We start from the raw sequence: 19076 nt of genomic DNA on the forward strand, positions 1-19076 counted from the left end.
TACCTCACAGAGAAAATCACTTATATCCAAACGGCACATTAATCCCAAGATCCACGCAATGGTTGCAGGCCCAATTCCTCCAGCCTATTCACACAAGAGAAATTCCTAGGAGCACTGCTGAAGAGCCAAGCTACCTCCTACAGTTTTGATCCATTCCTTTCTTTGCTAGGGAAAAAAAAATCAAGAGCACCTGAAATGCCTACCATGAGATACTCAATATCACCTTCAAGAAGAGAAAACTACTTTCCACCTCAAGCTTCTCCTTATTTAGAAACCATCACTTGATGCAGTTACCTTCTGTGAGCATAATTTCTCTGTATCTAACTTCTCAGTCTTCAACAAACTAAGGAAAAGTCTTAACTGGTGATCGGCAACCTTTTCCAGCTGCAGGCCAGAATGAATGATCCACCCCTGGTGAAAGACAAGCAAGCACCAGGACCCTGCCACCACTTAGCCCTGTAGCAGCACGGAAAGAGTGCCCACAGTTGGTGCTCATCTCCATGGCAGGACAAGGAAAATGCCCTCTGCCAAATGCTGCCATGTTCATGGGCCAGATGCAAAGTTAGCTGCTGCTATCCTGGACTCCTTCCAGTTCTGCTTCCAGCTGATGTGTGGAATAGAAATGGCTCTAGTGGCACAAGCAGATTGTTCCCTGCTCTAGAATGTATTAAAATTCCTTTTAATTTTTAACATTAAAATTCCTTTTAGCCATGGATCATATTCATATTGCTGGATCTTCCCACCACCTTTGGTCGCACCAGGTGTGAAATCTTCTTGTCCCACCTCAGAGACAATTGGGAAGTGTTTTCAGAAGTACACAGTGAAGGCTTCCATTGCAGTTAGCTTTAGAGGGGTGCCCCCAAGCTTCCAGACTTCTATGCATCTAACATTCAAATACTCTCATTTTCATGGTGTACTTCTTGTTCTCACTATTAACATTGCAGGCCTATACCCAATCTGAATTGTCAGATAACGTGTTTCTGACAAGAAATCTGGTCCATCCCTGTTCAAAGCAGCACACAAGTCCAGTCTTACACTGCAGCCAACAATCTCTGAGGAGCATGATAATTAGAGCTGTTGTGGAATTATTTAGACTCAATTAATGATAAAAAAAACCCCACTTAATAGATGCTTTTGGCAGCTACTGTACAACTTAGTTGTTCTATAATTGCAATTATACAAGCAATTAAAGTATAATTATAATCAACAAGTGAGAGCTGTAAAAAGTGAAATGCGAAGAGACAGCAACACTGTAGATAATCCATTTTATCTTTAAGTACCCACTTGCTTCAGTATTCCCTTCTAGCTCAAGATAAGCAGAATTACAGCACAGCCTTCATTGTGAAGACTAGCAAGCACTTCCTGCACTGGTGTGTGATTTCTGGGGCACAAGGCAAGCTCTAGGCAGGGCAGTGCTCCAGTATCCAGATTTTGAGGGATATACGGAGTAGTCAGAGCCAATTTGTCTTTCATCTACTTTTGCCTCACGTCTAAACCAGGCTCACTCTCACTTGCTAATTCATGCTCTCTCTCTCTCCAGACCATGCATCGTGGTGAAAGGGAAATTTTATAACCAGAGGTGTTCATAACATCCCGAAAGGGCCAAGCAGATATAATTTCCACCAAAATGAGCATTTATCCCCTGGCAGCTGTATTAATGCTGGGAAATATCAACCTCAAAAAAAAACAAAACACAAAACCCCTTTCAGTATATAAAAAGGTAGATTTTTATCTGCTTGTCATCACATGCATTTTGGGGCCTTGGAAAGTTTCCTCTGCCACATAAAAGGGAGCTCACTTTTTCACACATCAAGCTGCTTCTCCACTCTTCATGCTGTTTGTTGCTTACTACTGTTAGCAACGCATGTCTTTCCTCCAGTGGAAGGGAGAGACAGAGCGTGCCCAATGCTGCTCCCTGTTAAGAAATTATCTGCTGTGAAAGATTTTAATAGTTTAAAAAGCATCTGTTCCCTCCATTAAAGTTCAGACAAAGCTAGCTCTTGGTCTGGTGGTCATCAACCTAAGAGCTTTACATTCTGAAACTTATATTTGTTAGGGCTTATTTTCCTATGCACTGGATCTTTAGTGCTATAGGAATTGTCTGCCTATAGTTTCAGGCATCCATTTGAAGTGAAGACTAGATAGGAGAGAGGACTGCTCCCCAGTGCCGGCTCCTGGCAACGTTGCTTCTGTTCTTTCTTGTTTTGTTCTCTTAATCTGGAAGAAAGCCTGTGCTGACCAAGCACCTATCTGCTCAACGGACCAAATTCTCACCTGTGTATGAAAAAACGTTGTTAAAAGAAATATGCTGAGAACAGTGAATAAAAGTTTTAAACATTAACATTTCAGCCAGATACAAAATAAAGAGGCCCTTAAGTCTCGACTTACCACAGGGCAAGTCAAGCCTCTAACCTATAATCACTTCAGGTTATTCTCCATCCTGTAGGCCTGGAGCTCAGAAAGCTCCCTGCAAACTCCAGTGCTAATGTTTGAATTGCTTCAATTTGAATTGTTGCAGTTAAATCCAGGGACAGGTTAAAGCTGAGGGCAGCTCAGCACTTCTACAAATGCTTGCTTATCTTGCAACTGGAGTTAACACATGTAGGTAGGTGGGTGCTCCTTTGAAAATGTGGGAGCTTCTTTCAGGTGTGGGACAGTCATACCACTCTCTCCTGTACTGATTTCCCATTGAGGGCCCAGTTGGTTTGCCAGGAGTATGTACTTTTCCAGTATGAATCATTATAAACCAGCTTTTCCATTCTTGGAGTCTTCTCAGTGGTGACTTAAAACCTGCTTCACTACTTTAGTTAACTGGTACTTTTTTGTTCCTGTGGAGAATCTGAAAACACATAGAAAAGGGATCTGTACTCGCTGGTCTAGACAACAGCATACTGGCAGGGAGACGGTGTCAGGGAAAGACTTTGTGCAATTCTGCCAGCAAATACAATATTCTACAACCCACTAATGTCGCTGTAGCAGCTCTGGGAGGCATATGCTGCTCCTGAGCATACCACAGAATAAATCATGTATAAGGTACATTTTTTTCTTCATCCACAGCTACCTTGAGGATGTGCAAGCATGTAGACATTCCAGCACACTTCTACAAGGGACAGCCATGTTCTCAGCCTTAGTGCTCCCTGCATAGAGACACTGAGGTTGTCTAATACTGGCAGAGCTGCTAGAAGCACTAAGTGCACCAGGGTAGAGCAGTGGGAGCCCATGACTCCCCTGTATACAAGAGAGGAATGCACTCCTCCTACTCCAGTCTGCATTCCCAGAAATATTCTGGCCAATTCAGCTAGAACACAGCTGGAGTCTGTCAATGGTGGCTTGCAGGGAACACAGCAGGGGACAGAGGGCTCTCCTACAAGGGTGGATCTGGCTTACAAAGCCCGAATAGGGTCCTTAATGTAAATGTCTGTGGATGCGAAGATTTTTTTTTTAGCACACAAAATTGCAGCCAGGATAGCTAACCTCTTCCAAGCACTGCCCAAGGAGTAGACAATAACAAGTAGCATTGATTTATTACTGCAGAGGAGGTAGAGAAACAGGAATGTAATAAATGCCGAGCAAGATGAGAAATACACCCCTGCCCTCACCCCCTACACCCACAGCCCAAAAAGGGAGAGGAGATTATCTGCCATGAAACAGCACATTGCTGACATTCAAATGACACAAGAGCAGAGTCAAGTAGGTGGCGATGGAAATGTAAAGTCTGATGTGCATTTATCACATTAAAATGTCAAGACCAAGCCCAAAGAGGAATCTCAGGGAAGGGCAGCCTGTGGTGGGTAAGATGAATGGTACATAATTTAGAAATGGATATTTGTGACACAAAAGAAGAATGAAAAGTATGTGACCCACCAGAAAATAAAAGGTATGTTCAAATCATGTTTTCCAAGTGGCCAAGTCAAACACTTAAAGGTTAGGAAGTGCCAAATTGCAGATGGCCTGGGTTACCTTCATTCATCCCCCATAAGCATATGATAAGTTTCAAGTATCAGATGGCATATTACTTTTTTATCCTTATTCCATGCACAGGATGGGCTTGCTCTGGGTATGAATCAGGAAGGTGTGGTTGTATAAAATCCCTCTGCTGCTTGGTACAGAGGTTGAAAATTAATGAGGCAGGAGACTGTCGAGAGATGAAAGATGGTTGAAGGCTGTTGTGCTAAGCACATCACTTAAATCTTCTTATTGATGATCATTAATTACATATTCCTCATTTTGTTTTTGGGGGGGTGTTTTGGGGGACTGAAACCCCTGGCATCTGGTTTGCAGAAGTGACGAGCATTCTCAGCTGCCATGTAACTCAAAAGGAGTTGTGCTTTGAACTGAAATGTCGTAAAATAAATGCACTAAAAAAAAAAATCCGATTTGAGTTGTTTCACAATAGTGAATGCTTAGACCCTAAGCTCGCTGTGTCTCAGCCATCCCCATCTATAAGTAAAACTTCCCCAACTCATGGGGGTGCTATGAAGATAAATCAATTTGTGCTTGCAAAGCAGACACCATAATCATGTTTGCCCTAGAAAAGCCCATGAGAAAAGGAATAATTCTTTCTTCAAGGCTTAGATGTATAATAAAGCATGTAGCCATGTATTGAACCACAAAAGGAAAAATGGACACTCCTCACCTGTGCACAGGAGCAGATCCAAAGGGGGTGCACTGAGGCACTCGCACCTCCCTTTGATTCCTGCTCCACCTTGCTGCTCCTGGCAATGGCAGCAGCATTTCTAGTCAGGCAGTGCTGAGGGAGTCAATTGACTTCTTGGCTCATTATAATCCACCTGATCCTTCCTACATTCCACAGGTGTTAATGTTCCTTTCTTCTTTTCAATTGTCTTGATGCTCCACCAGTCAAGCTAACAGCTGTTCTGCAATTTTGCTGTTAGCTGCTTCTGAAGCTCCTATTTCAGAGTCCTGAAGATAGTTTGTAACTCATTCCAATCATGTGATTTGTTTTTGTTTCAATCTTAAACTGAATAATACAGCCCTAGGCCCCTAGCATTATTAGTAAAGCTTCTAGTTTCTTTTTAACTGGAGAAAAATGTGTTGTGCTATATGTGATAATGCACCTCATCATCTGCCCCCTCCTTTTCAAAATCCTAGATCTGCCTATGCTTGTGCAGCATCCATTCTGCATGCTCATCAAGGCAAGAGTATAAAATCATGTCAGTGATCATGTAATAAAGACAAAAGTAAAGGATCTGAGTTAAGGTGGCACAACCTTAGTTCCAGCATTTCCTAACTTTGGAATGCATGCTGGACTTTCCCACTGATTACAAGATTCTTTCAGCACAGTTGCATGGACGTTGTGCTGTAACTGTGCTGAGGATGATAAAAATTCAGAGAGAAAAAGCATATTCCATGGTACGGCACTTCCCCAATATCCACCCAGTTCACCTTTCAGCTCCGCTATATAATTTTGTCACTCAAGCTTAAGGAGTGACTGATGACAATAGTAGGGTGTCATCTTCTAAATCAGGGCCAGACAACTTCCAAGTAGCTGGGGCAGAATGCCCCATATGCCACACAAGTGGGGGGCCACATGCCTGAGAGCCACACTGGGGTGAGCCATAGGCTGTCTGGGCTGCATCATGCACTTGTACTCCCCACTGTGCCCACTACACTGTGCAGGCCATCTCCCACTCACTGTTGCACCATGCACCCGTATCCTGCCCTCAGCCATGGGACTCCAGGCTCATCCTCTGCTCACCTGGGGTGTGAGCAGGCAGTGAAAGCCAGAGGAGGGAGGGGGATCCCAGAGACTCTAGCAGTTGATGCAGCCAGAGCAACACGGGGGAGCAGCAGCCAGGCAGGAGCTCAGGGATGCAGGTTATATACAGCCTACAGGCCACCAGCTGAACAGCACTGTTCCATGTGGATCAGCATTACAAAGGGATGAAACATCCTTTGCTGATAGTGTCACATCTATTTCTTGACAGCAGGGGAATTGTGAGACCCGGTCTGCTGGAAAATGAGCCCACAGCAGCCATGAGGACTTCTGGCTCCCACTATGGAGTCAGCATTTTAGTTTTAGTAAGTCTTTTAAAATTTGATTTTGTAGACAATGCCTGATGTTGTAGTTCTTGAGAAATCGCAAATTAAGCAGGTCCCTACTTTATACGATCTTCTTTCACAAGACTGTGGCCTTAATGAGTAGCTCCTGTGCCCATGGAAGAACTAGACATTTTCAAACAAAAGTCTGTCAGAACTTGTAACATAGGCAAAACAACATATTTTCCCTCCAGCCCCACTATAGGGAATATTGAATGGTTTTACCAGAATTTTTCCAAACACTCCACAGACAGCTAGCATGGGGAAAGCTCTGCCCAAACGGTTAATATTTGGCAAAATTATAAACAACTGAAAACATAGAGACATAACTCTCCATCTCTATGATCACACAGCAATGGGCAAGATTATTTTAGCCCAAAGCAGCCCTCAATATTCCATACATATGAAGACTAGACATGGTGAAAAAAGACTGTTTGACAAGAAGAGCCAAGTTACAATTAGGGAGGCTTCCACTCTCTTTCTGCCTCTTCCAGACTCACACTTTGACATTAGATAACTTGTGAAGGGGCAGATCCCATTGTAGGTACCTCACCTGAGGAGGTGCCTCACCTGAGGAGGGCAATCCTTATAGATAGGATTAGATAACTAGCACCCACTTGACAGTCAATACGGAGACTTAATGGTCTACCAAAGGTGACCCAGAGTGCCTAGGTGCCAGACAGAGATCCAACAGGAACTGCTAGGCAACAGGACTTGTCTGAGCCCCTGTCAGAGTCTATGTTAAACAGTTTCCAGATATACCTTGGCCCTGCCTTAGGAAATAGGCATCTCCTACATTGACTTGGACAGAGCTTAAGCAGGAATAAGGCACCTAGGTTGCCTTTCCAGATCTTTTTTGAGCATGCACAGTGTCTAGGCACCTACAGATCTTTTCAGGTCAACAAAGAAATCTAATGAATCTCCTAATTAATCTTTGTGCCTCAGCATTGTTGCAGCTGCTTAAGTGGAGTCAATCTCCAGCCCTAAACTTCTCAACCACTCAGTTTAATCATTTGGAAGATGAAGTTAATAATAGTGCATGGGGGTGTGGCGAGGATTAATTCATTAATGTTTGCAGTGCACTTTAAGATCCTTGAATGGAAGAATCTAAGCGCAGTGCTGTTATTCATCATCTTTCCAGAGCTGACAGCAAACACGTCTGGTTAGACTAGTGATAGACTCACTTTTGTGCTTAACACATTATTTAGTAGAAAGCAACACAAAGATTCTATAGTACGATGAGGCACAGAAAAGTCAATCCAAGAAATAAACTGAGACAGAAATTTATAGCAGCATTTTCTTGGAACATATCATTACAGCCAGTGACATTTAATCACAGAAACATGATCTGGCTAGAGCTAACTAGCTTTGCTCAGGTGTGCCTGTAAATTTAATTTGAGTTCTTCTGGGTAGTGTAGATGTTGAATGCAGACTAATGTACACGTCAGAAAAATAACAAATCGTATTCTGTTGTAGAACAGGAAACCTTTTACCTACACAATAAAATAATACAATGCAACACATGAAGTATTTATACAGCACCCTTTATAAACATATGCCAAAGTTTTATGCAAACAACTTGCCCTTTGTATCAATGCCAACAAGTCAAATTTAGTTAGAAGGAAAGAAATCTGTTTTAAAAATAAGCTTTTAGTTGAATTTTTTAACTGAAACATTCATCAGGAGAGTTCTATTAATAGTGCAAAGTTAATGCTAGACAAATACAGAGAACTTATCAGACTCTAAATATATGAGACCAGGCCTTTTCCCACATTTGGGCTCCTACAGCTCATTGAGCTCCTACAGACACAAGAGAAGCCTGCTCTGATGTGCTAGAAATCCAGAGCGCCAGAGTGGACTTGATTAATCAAGTCTTCTGGAGCACAGAAACTGATGTGTTCCAGCAGCCTTCTGCGTCACGTGTATCAGCATCCCCACACATCCCTGTGCTGAAAATATGGCAGGGGGAAGCTTTGAAATAAAACATGTTCAATGAGCTTGAGTTCAAAGTGCCCTGGCGCCATTTTTTCAGCATGGGGATGTGTGGGGATGCTGATAGACGTGAGGCGTGGGTGCTTTTAATTAGCAAAGCTCACTAGTTAAAGTGCCTGGCACTGTGTCCAAAGCACATGTAAAAGTGCCCAATGTTCTCCATATAATGCACTGTTAATTTGTTATAAAAATTTTACAATCCGCTAGCAATTCTGAATCATGGAGCTAATTGTACTTAAAATATTTGAAATTGCAGCTTCCTGGCACTTTAAAAATTGGAGTTATATGAGAGGACAAAGTGTAATAATCTCAAATCCAACTCCCACCTCATCCACCTATCTCACCATGCCCGAAGAGCTAGTATTCCCTGTGTGTCATTTCCACCTGAACACAAGAACATGATTAGGACCATGCATATATCTTAATGACAGGTCATGTCAAATTCCGGTGCAAAGCTTTCATTCATATTGTGTTGCAAACTTTTGTGCTCCATTTTCTTGTTTCAAGGACATTGCTAATACCTGTGGGAACCATTCTGAGAATTCTCCAGAAACCAAGTGACAAGATCTGGCCTCTTCCATGTATTCCTGTTTGTGGGTATTAGAAATACCCAGAAAAAATAAATTCAAAATGTAATGTTGTTCCAGCCTCGAGACTAAAAATGTGGGAGAAAACACACAAGAGGTAAAGTTTATTCAAGCTGACATGATTACTGAGGGTTCCTCTGAAGCTTCACTGTACAGTCCTAACTTCCAATTTAAAAATAAGGCATCTAAGTTTTTTAATATAGATCTTTAAGTAGTTATAATGGTTTGAATCATTCTTCAATAATATTTGGTCACTTACAAATTTAATTGAGGTCAAAATTAAAAAAACAAAACACTATACCTATTTCTTTCAGCCAATGAGAGTTTACTTGCAACATACAACAAAGATACCAGATTGCACATTAACAAAGACCAGGCAGAGTGCTTAGCTATGTCTTTGCATACTTCTCCCTATATACAGATTAAAGGCCCAATCTGCAATGATTTATGCACATCCTTATTTTTAAATGCTCAAGCGGTGGCCTGCCTTCAGTGAAGTTGTGCATGCAGTGTAAAGTTAAGCAGTTGCTTAAGTCACTGCACTGGCCTAGGCATCCTGGTACTATGAAGCAGTATGCCCACCCCTTCCAGGACACAGTGAGCTCAGAACGGTTTATCTTTTGGATGTCCATCTCTGTGCTCAGGGTGCTGGTCAGGGCTTCTCTTTTGGTTGTGGGGCACTTTCCCAATTTGACTGCAAATGTGCCTCAACCCATTCCCCAATCCTGGGTCCAAGCTGTGGCTGAGGACAGTAGGGCTTTTTCTTCCCATCAGCAGCTGCAGCAACATGTGTTGTTGTTACTGTTGTGGGGCTCCTTTCATCAGCCCTACTCTGTACCAGCCAACTGGTCCACAGCCAAAGAGAAAACCTATAACCAATCCTATGTCCCCATCAGTGGCATTCCTCTACTGAAGGGGGGGGGGCCAAGAGTGAGATGATAGGGTAGGATTTAATCCCAGTCCACTAGCTGAATGATGCTATGGCAACAGTATCTTTTTCTGCCTGCAGCCTAATAAACAGAGATCCTGGTTTTCTCTGATAAAAAAAATCCCCAATTTTCAGATTTAAAAAAGTTACCCAAAATCCACACGTTTTCTGTGATTAAAATGAAACATCACTACACATATGTATATCTATATATTCGTGGTGTTTCATTTTAATTACAGGAAAATGTGGATTTTGGGTTACACCTTTTTAAATCCCAAAAATGGGGATTTTTTTTATCGGAGAAAACCAGGATCCTTGCATAAAGCAGGTTTTGTGGCCCATTCACACTGCAACCAAATGGGCCTCCATAACAGGCTAGCTCAGGGAATGTTACCAATATTCTTTAGTAGGTTAATAACATGTTCTAATGCCCTGCCCTCCCCCCGCTCCCACACACCTTCCCTCCTGCTTCAAGCTGCTGATTGATCTGGAGCGATGGGATGGGGAAAGGGAATAGTGAGAAGGAAAGGGAATGTAATTAACCAGCTATGAAGAGTTGGCATGCTTCACTGGTTAATCTCAGCTACTCTGCTCAGATCAGGAGCACAGCAGTTTGTGTGGAGAAGAGGGAGTGGCAGGGCAGTTCAGAGAGAAACCTCCCAATACATACCAGCTCATTCCAGCTCCTGTGCGCAAGCCTTGGAGGCTCATTTACATCAGGGCATTTCTGTTTTCTAGATAGAAAAGCTATCACTTAGAAACCCACACATTCCTGTACTGAGCTAGCAATTAACTTCAAGTCTTCTTAGCTTCTGAAACTGCTGCCAACCGTGCCTCTCTGATGCTCTTTAGTTCAAAGTATTTGTAAACCAGGGCAGTTAGGAAGCCATAGCAACAGCGTGAGTGCATGATGATGCTACAATACCGTTGTAATTGCTAACTATATGATTCTGCGCAGAAAGAACAGCATCAGCAGAACAAGGCAGCACAGATGGAATAGCAGCCAACTCAGATTTCTTGATGAATACACAGAGAGTGGCAGAATCCAGGCACTATCAAGAGCACTATTGAATGGGGTTATTCAATAGTGCTCTTGATTCTGTGGGTGAACAATGGGTGGGCAACACAAAGAGAAATGGAGAGAATTTTTTTTAAAGGGGATCACTGAAAGGAAGAATGGAGAAAAGTTTCATGGCAGGTAACCACATAAAAAAATTTAAAAAAAAACACAGCCCCCTTTGCAAACAGTAGATACTAGATGCGCTGTGCCTCTTTACAAAAAAGATATGCTGTAAGATGGCAGTGGGAATATACTTTCCCTTTACAAGCCAACAGAGCAAGACTTGAAGTTCCAGAATAAAGACAGGCATTTTAAAAAAATAAAAGCTAAGTGCTATGGGCAAGTGATAGTGACACTCCACAGTCTGCATCGGACATGGGTTAGGAAGCAAAAGTCTGGGTTTTCCATGGTTGAGACACCAGTTTCATTTGCCAACAGCACACAAGGGTGTGATTGTGTAGTTTTAGTAAAAGGTTAGATTATGCATTTGTATAGGATGGTTTGGATTTGGTGATCCTGCCTCAGGAAGAGGAGTTGTAATAGTTGACCTACGGAGGACCCTTCCAGCCTTACTTCTCTATTATGTGCCTGTAGCAGGTTTGTGGCCACAGGGATGGCCATAACATCCCCTGGTACCCATGCAGCTCCTACCTGGCTCTGATGTCACCCTCCCTAGAATGCTCGCCTGCCATGCCTTGTTTTTTTGGAAGTGGAGGAAGGGAAACTGCCCACAGGCTTTCGAGTGAGCATTAATCTCAACACTTCCCATACCAGGTCTCTCCTGGACCCCACTAGTCTCAATCCAGCTCCATTCCTTCCTTACACCACACCCCAAGCCTCCTGGCTGTTACCTACGGATGATATATTTGCACTCGGCCCCTTCTCTGGGCTCCCAGACCCGAGGTCACCCACGCAGCCCCTCTCAGGCTCATGGACCCTTCTGAGCTTCCTGCACTTTACTTTGCTCTTGCCTTGTCCCCAGGGCTGTGGACCCTCTGGTCCTTCTGTCAGTCAATTCCTGGCTCCTGAACCTCTAGGTCCCATACTCAGGTACTCTCCCTGTATTTGGACCTCCTGGGGTCTCACTCTCAGTCCTGCTTGTGTCCCTGGACCCTCTGGCAGGCACTGAAACCTTCTCTAGGCTTAACATAAACCAGGACCAGCCTGCCCATACAAGCAAGCCTCCCTCTGCCCCAGGTATCTTTCTTCATTCCCTGCATTGCAGAGTGCCTTTCTTCCAGTATTCGGGGACCCTGCTGCTCTGCTACTAGGAGCTCCTCACTAAGGTTGCCAAGCCCACTTATAATAAGTGGAATTGGGCTTGTTGTTTTTTTTAAGTTGCTTTAATTTTTTTGAGAGTTGTGAGCTACAGTTTTTTGGGCTTGTTTTATTTGCAGGTCATTTATTTTCAGCTTTTTTGTAATAGGTGACTTGAACAAAAAAAACTATAGTGTAAAGAGGGCTGTAGGAGTGGTTTTGGTGACTGACTGGTCCTGGGCAGGGACATGCAGGCAGCAGATCATGGCTCTTCCTTGGCTCCTTGCAGAAGTGACAGTGTACTTCCACTATTTTTAAATAATGTAAGTTCATTCAAATTTATTTTAATATTTTTAGTGTGTAATTTAATATTATATGCAGGAAAACTAGAACTATTTAAAATATGGAATTTGTATAAGCACCTCCACTCTCCTCTCTTTAAAATGGGCTGGGCTTATTTTGGGCTTGTTTTTGAAGGCACTGCTTCTTTTTTTTTTCTTGTGAGTCTTGGCAACACTATTCACCACTTCCTGGCTCTCAGGGCTGGACTGCCTGGCTGGCTCAGGGCTTATATAGGTCCAGCCTGGCCTGCTGCTGGTTGGGTGAGTCCCTAAAATTAATCCTGCTTGGCCACCTGTAAGTGGCCTCTCATGCTGCTTGCTCTGTTAAAGAAGCAGGTACACCCCAGGGTCCTGCTACAGTGTCTACCACACATCTGGCTGCCTTTGATTCCTCTACCAACCTGAATGACCCCTTTAGAGCTGGGTTAGCTGGACCTGACCTTTAGCATCAGCACTGAACACGTTACACACTCTGGCATGGGAGTAATGCCAAGATGCCTGAGCTGCATTGACAGCATGAGACAAATGCAGATCTTTACTGTACAGTTTTGATGCTGATGATTGCCCAATTCTGTTGGGGTAAACTGGCTTGATTACATTATCTAAGCTGAAGTGTATACCCACAGAGGACAATGAGTCCATTCTGTATCATATGAGTCTAAAATTCACTTTCCTTTGACATGAATCCATGCTACAACTAGAAGGAACCATTCTGATCATGAACCCAGCTGCAATATAACAAAGGCCATAGAATTTTTCCAGTAACTCCTGCATCAAGGTCTCACCTTGCTTTTCAGCTAGAGCACAATTTTTTAAAGATGCTGAGTTTTGATTGAGCAACTGCAAGTGATGAAGTCTCTACCAGTTTCCTTGGGGAGTTTTCCAATAGAAAATTAACTGCTGTTAAAAATAAGCACCTTATTTCTAACTTAAACTTATTTGGCTTCAGCCTTCAGCCACTGGATCTCATTACATCTTTGGCTGTGAGATCAAGGAGCCCTCTTATTTCAGTTCCTAGGAACAATATGTCATTTCTTCATAAAGAAGTGGGATGAGCCTGGTCAAAATTCAGGCTTATAGTTCACAAAGGCTAGGTACAGACAGTCAAAAAGCCTGAGGCTGAATCGATTCAGTCTTTGTAGGCTAGTCTGATTAAGTCTGATTCAATTGATTAAATTGAATCAGCAGTGAACAGACATTTACCTTTGATTCAGGAAATGCAGCTACATGCCTGGAGTGGCTCAGGCCAAAAGTCAGCGGGTGCTAGAGCATGGCTCTCTGGCTGTATAGTTCACTTCCTCTTCCTGCTGCCCTCAAGGTCTCTGGGATTTGCAGTCCAGAATTACAGCAGCAGGACTCTGCAGGGTTGGTGATCACTTCCTCTTCCTGCTTCCAGGTGCCTCTGGGATTTTTAGTCCACAGTTTCAGCCAGCAGTAAGTTTGAGTATGGAAGGGGTGAACCACCCATGGGGTAAACCACCCACGGTGGCCCCAGACCCCAGCCGGGGTTTGCCAGGGGAGGCAGTCCCCCCTGTAGACTGGGCTGCATCCCCAGCTGGGCTTGATTCCCTCCTCCACCAGCCACTTATCAGCCAGCCCTCACTCCTCCAGCTAGGGAACAGAGAGCTCTCTGGAGCAGACAGCACAGCCCAGCCCAGGGCTGGAAAGTATGCTGGGGGACTCTGGTTTAACTTGAACCAGGAAGGGGTCTGGGACAGAAGTTTCATAAACCGGTTTGACCCAAATCAGTTAAGTCTGATACTATATTCAACAAGGTTTATCTTGAATCAGTTTCAGCCAGTTTGAAACTGGGTAATGTGCACGGAACTTCTGTTCTGTTACATGTTTAAACCAGTTTGATGGCTTAAACCAGTTTATGTATAACTTCTGTCCCTAGCCAGAATGGTTTACAAATCAGTTCTCACTGGTTGCACTGAACTACAGCTAATGTAAAGAGTCATTTGCAAGTTACAAAAGAATACAATTAATTCCTGCAAGCTTGACAGAGTATATATGACACCAGTTTCACAGGAACTGTCGTCCTTCCATTTGGAGGTTGAGCTTCCTGTACTCTGTACAACTTTACTTTGCCCACTGGTTCTTCTGGGTTTCTTATCTCCTCTGCCACAGGAATAGATCAATCAAAGCTACAGCAGCAAAGAAGCCCAAAGAAAACACACAAAACCTGACTCGCTAAAATCAAGGCAAAAAATAGCATCACCTCTTACTGCTTCAAGGACCATTTGGTAGTGACATTTATCAGCTGTCTTATCAAAAATATCTGTGCCCTACTGTTATTAGCAGCATTTTCTATACAAATAAAAAAGCAGGGGTTTCTCTTCCCTGCTCCCTCTATACTGAATGCTGCTCAGTTAAGATTTACAATAGCAAAACCGTATCTTGACCACTGAGCATTGCATCATGGCTGCTTGATTATTCTACTTTTGCTATGCCTGAGATAAAATATGAAACCTCTGCCCCCTGACATTTCCCCAATCTCAGTTTTACAGCAGACCTCCAAAACCAGGGGGCAAGTGGAGTCCAAAAAGCAGCACATAGTTCCATTTTAGTCACCCTCATCCTTTAAGGCAGAACTATGGTCACTAGTATCACAGGCCAGCACTGCAAGCTCAGTCCTGTTTCTGCCGCAGTATCAAAGAGAGCAAAACATTCCCAAGTGGGATCCTTGTGCAAACTGGGATTTCCCCCCTGGCCTGGGGCTGTTTAAAGCAGTCTGTGTAAAGGCATGCTGAGGATATGCCTGGGTTTGAGGCATAGCAGCCCAGGTGTACTTTGCTCTGTTTTTTTTGGGTGGAGATTGAACCAAAGATGACTGTGGCTGGGAGGTGAATTCAAAGCCCCAAACGCTGGGGGCTGTGCTGATGCTTTTCTAGGCAGCCCTGGAATTTGTAGGGTACCTGAATAGTGGGAAGCCCCTTGCTTGCTCTGCATGTCCTGACTGGTAATCTTTAAGAATCAAATTGCTTTACTAAAGATAAATACAGCTGCCATGCACTCCAAACAGGGTTCAGTTGCTTTCACTTCTAGACCCTAACTGCAGGCAGAACAACATTGAGCAACCTCTGGGCCTTAGCAGCAATTCAGGGGTCTGCACTTCCTTCTATTGTTTTCTAAATATCCTCTCCTTTCTTGGCAAGTCTCTGCTATTAAAGTGCCATTTACCAAAATGACTCTTTAAAACAACTACAGAGATCATTGACATCATTTAGATGCCATAGATCGGTGGTTTTCAAACTAAGGTATGTGAGCCCCCAAGCATACACAGCACTTTGCCAAGGCATACATGCCTATATTATAAAAATGGTGGCAAAGCTTCTGATTTCATAGATTTCATAAACATTAGGGCTGGAAGAGACCTCATAAGATCATCAGGTCCAGCCCCCTGATTGGTCAATACATGACGAGTAATGGTGTTGCCCCATTGATGTTTCAAAAGAAGCACGTAGGATGTTGGGGGTCGAAGCAGCAATACTTTGCAGGTAAGGTGGTACACAGCCAAAAAATGTTTGAAAGTCACTATACTATGCAGGTCTCTTTCCTTTAACTGATGTTTGGCCTTTCTTTGTCAAACTTTGACTTATCTCATTTCCATGCAGGGGCTATAGCATTCATGTATATCAAACTTTTGGGTCTGTAAAAATAACATGTACTAATTGCTTTTACAGAGAAAGAAAGGACAAAATAGTCTCTAAGGCACAAGCTCAGAAGTCTAAAGTCATGGATCCATACTCCTTTTGTGACCTAAGGCAGAAGCGGAGCAGGGCAGATCTGCCCTGAGGCAACAGTGATACATGGGGAAGTTCATCTGCCACTGCAGCTGCAAAATCAGCCACTACTGCAGTAGTGACTATTTTTGTAACCTCTTCTCTGTCCCTCCCTCCCCCCACCCTACAGAAATGTTGCCTGGGGCTACTACCCAGGTCATCCCCCTTAGTTAACGCTACTGACCTGGGTCAAATAACTTAGACCTTCTAGACTCCCAAACAGTAAAACGGGGACCATAGCACTTTCCTACCTCACAGGGGTATAGGAAGCATAAATTGTTATGGATTGTGAAGTGCACAGGATCCAGGGTAATGTGAGCCATATGGAGACTGTGACAGGACGGGAACTCGGGGTCGCCATGCTCCCCCTTAGTTATCCTCTATACCGCGCCAAGCTGCCTATCTGCACCTTGCAATCTCGCCCGCCATGTCTTTGGTCTTATGTGAATTATAGGGAGGCTACCTTTAGTCTTCCTGGTCATGGTTTTCCTGTCCTATACTGGGCTTGTATTCCAGAATGGGGTTCAGGTAGCCCCAGCCTTATGGGCTCTGCGTGGCTCCAACCACCCCTGTACCACGCCCCAAGCCTCGTGGATGTACCAGATGTTCTTTGGTCTTACTAGATGCCTTCTCGCACTGCCCCCACTCTTGGGGCTTCTCGCACTGCCCCCTCCCTGGGGCTGGGGCTCCCACACTGATGTGGTTCCCCTATGAGGCCTCCTCCATCTCCTTATAGCCTCACCCGGTCCTCCAGTCTTACAACAACAACAAAACAATAACACAAGCCCCTGGGCTATAACATGAAGCTAAACCGCTCGGCTAACCTTCTTTGAGTCGCCCTCTGTGGGTTCTCCATCCCTCACTAGCATAACTGACTGCTCACGTTCAGGCCTTACCCCTTTGCTTAGTCAGGCACCACTGCTTCTCCTTGGCTGCCAGCCGAGACCCCACTCTCGGCCTCCAGCCTGTGCTTTATAGAAGTCAGCCCTGCCCCTTCCGGTCAGCTGACTCAACAGGTGTGGGCCCCTAGCGCCTCCTGGTTGCCCTGGCAACCGGCACCTGTTGGCCTTTCCTGCTCTTCAAGTAGCAGGCACCTTAGTGCCCTGCTACAGAGACAATGTATAAATTAGAGGCCAAAAGACATAGTAGGTCATTCAGCCTGTACCACTAGAAGATTGTGTTGTTTCTCTATTTTACAGTTCTATGCAAGGAAAACAGATTTTACAGTTTCATGTCTATGAAAAGGTGTTTGCAGAGGAGCTGATATGTAGAAGTGCAGTGAATGCCCAAGAGATTACCTCATTCTTGACATGCGTGTGTCAGTCTGGCTGCTGCCGATATTGCTGACAGATTTCCGCAGCATTAAGGACAATATTGCTTACTCTGAGCCTTAAAAGACCTTGATGCTGCCTGCTTCAGCCTTTCCCTCTTTTTCATAAGGAATTTCAGTCAATAAGTGAACAGTTTTATGTGTTGGACTCCCATATTAATTCCCCCACTCTGGAGTGGAGCTAGCAGTATGGCTTCTAGGTCCTGGTCACACCTGAAATAAAGCGCTTCTCACGGTGTGTGTGTGTGTTTTCTCTTTTCCAGTGCCTGCTGGAACCTGGGGATGAAGATATGTGGAGGAGGAAGCATCAATCTTTTTCTAACTTTATCAAAGCTCAGCGACAGTACAAGGTATTCAGGGTCAGGAAGAGGAGCTAGTAGGTGGGTAGGTGAAGGAGATAGATGATTTACTGAATGCAAGAAAAGAAGAAGTGCTACTAGGTGATGGTGAATGCATCTACACGAGACACTGACTACAAGTAGCTGAATAATACTGCGCAGTAGTGCGTCACAGCGCAAACAATGCTAATATGCTGTATTTTTAGGCAGTATTATTAGGCTTCTATGCAGTAGTGTTGTAGCCGACCTGGACAGGTTCGCGAAGTGGTCAGACCTCAACCTGATATCATGTAATACAGAGAAATGTAAAGTGCTCCATGTGGGAAGAAATAATCCACAGCACACTTACAGCCTTAGCAGTGCTACGCTTGCTGGCACCACATCTGGGTGTCGTGATAGACAGCAAAATGAACATAAGTTACCAATGTGATGCCATAGCTGGCAGAGCTAACCAAATGTTGACATACATCCACCGAGGCATCTCAAGCAAGGCTAAGGAGGTCTTCCTCCCTCTCTACTCGGCTCTGGTGAGACCACAGCTGGAGTACTGCATCCAGTTCTGGGCACCGCACTTCAGGAAGGATGTGGAAAAGCTCGAGAGAGTCCAAAGCAAGGTCATGCACATGATTAGAGTCCTAAAGACCAGGTCATATGAGGAAAGGCTGAAAAACGTGGGACTGTTCAGCCTAGAGAAGAGAAGACTCAGAAGAGACTTGGTGGTAGCCTATTAGTACATCAGAGCCTGGGGGAGCATCTGTTCACCGATGCCCCCCAGGGGAGGACAAGAAATAATGGGTACGAGATGATTGAGGATTGCTTCAGGCTAGATGTAAGGAAATACTTCTTTACAAGTCGAGTACTGAGGGTTTGGAACAGGCTCCCCCCAGAGGTGGCAGTCATCTACCCTGGCAATCTTCACAAAGCATCTTGACACCCATCTTGCAGTGGTCTTTCCTGCCCAAGTGCAGGGGGGCTGGACCCAATGATCTGTAAGGTCTCTTCCAGCCCCTAACACAACTATGAAACTATGAAAAGATGTTCAGTGGTGCTACTGCACAGTAACTCCATTACTGCACATAGTACTTGATTATACAGGTACTGAATAAATGCAATGTAACCACTGCACAGTAGCATCTCATGTAGACGGACCCAGTAGTACATGTTTAGATCCCAATGTGGTGGACATGCTATAAAGACCCAAATCTCACAGAGAGATGAGTGTGCACATCTGCACTAATTAGCAGTGCAGTGCTTGTTTGCTTAACGCTGGGAGATCCCGGTGCCAGAAAGAACCTAAAAAATGTGGCAAAGTGCATGTGGCAGCAGTGTGCACTGCCAGAAACCAGAGTCTGGCTCTGAGTGGCTGGACCACCATCACTGCTGCTCCTGGAGTCTCCC

General features: G+C 44.2%; 1 long non-coding RNA gene across 1 annotated transcript; it reads left to right on the forward strand.

Moving 5' to 3' along the window:
- Window positions 1–571: 571 nt before the first annotated feature.
- Window positions 572–17293, forward strand: LOC109306487. Its single transcript, XR_002100005.1, has 3 exons — window positions 572–2130; window positions 13927–13932; window positions 17282–17293. It is a non-coding gene; the product is annotated as an uncharacterized LOC109306487 (long non-coding RNA).
- The last annotated feature ends 1783 nt before the right edge of the window (window positions 17294–19076 follow it).

The sequence above is a fragment of the Crocodylus porosus genome, unplaced genomic scaffold (genome assembly GCF_001723895.1).
Source record: "Crocodylus porosus isolate Cpor-Errol unplaced genomic scaffold, CroPor_comp1, whole genome shotgun sequence".
NCBI lineage: Eukaryota > Metazoa > Chordata > Crocodylia > Crocodylidae > Crocodylus > Crocodylus porosus.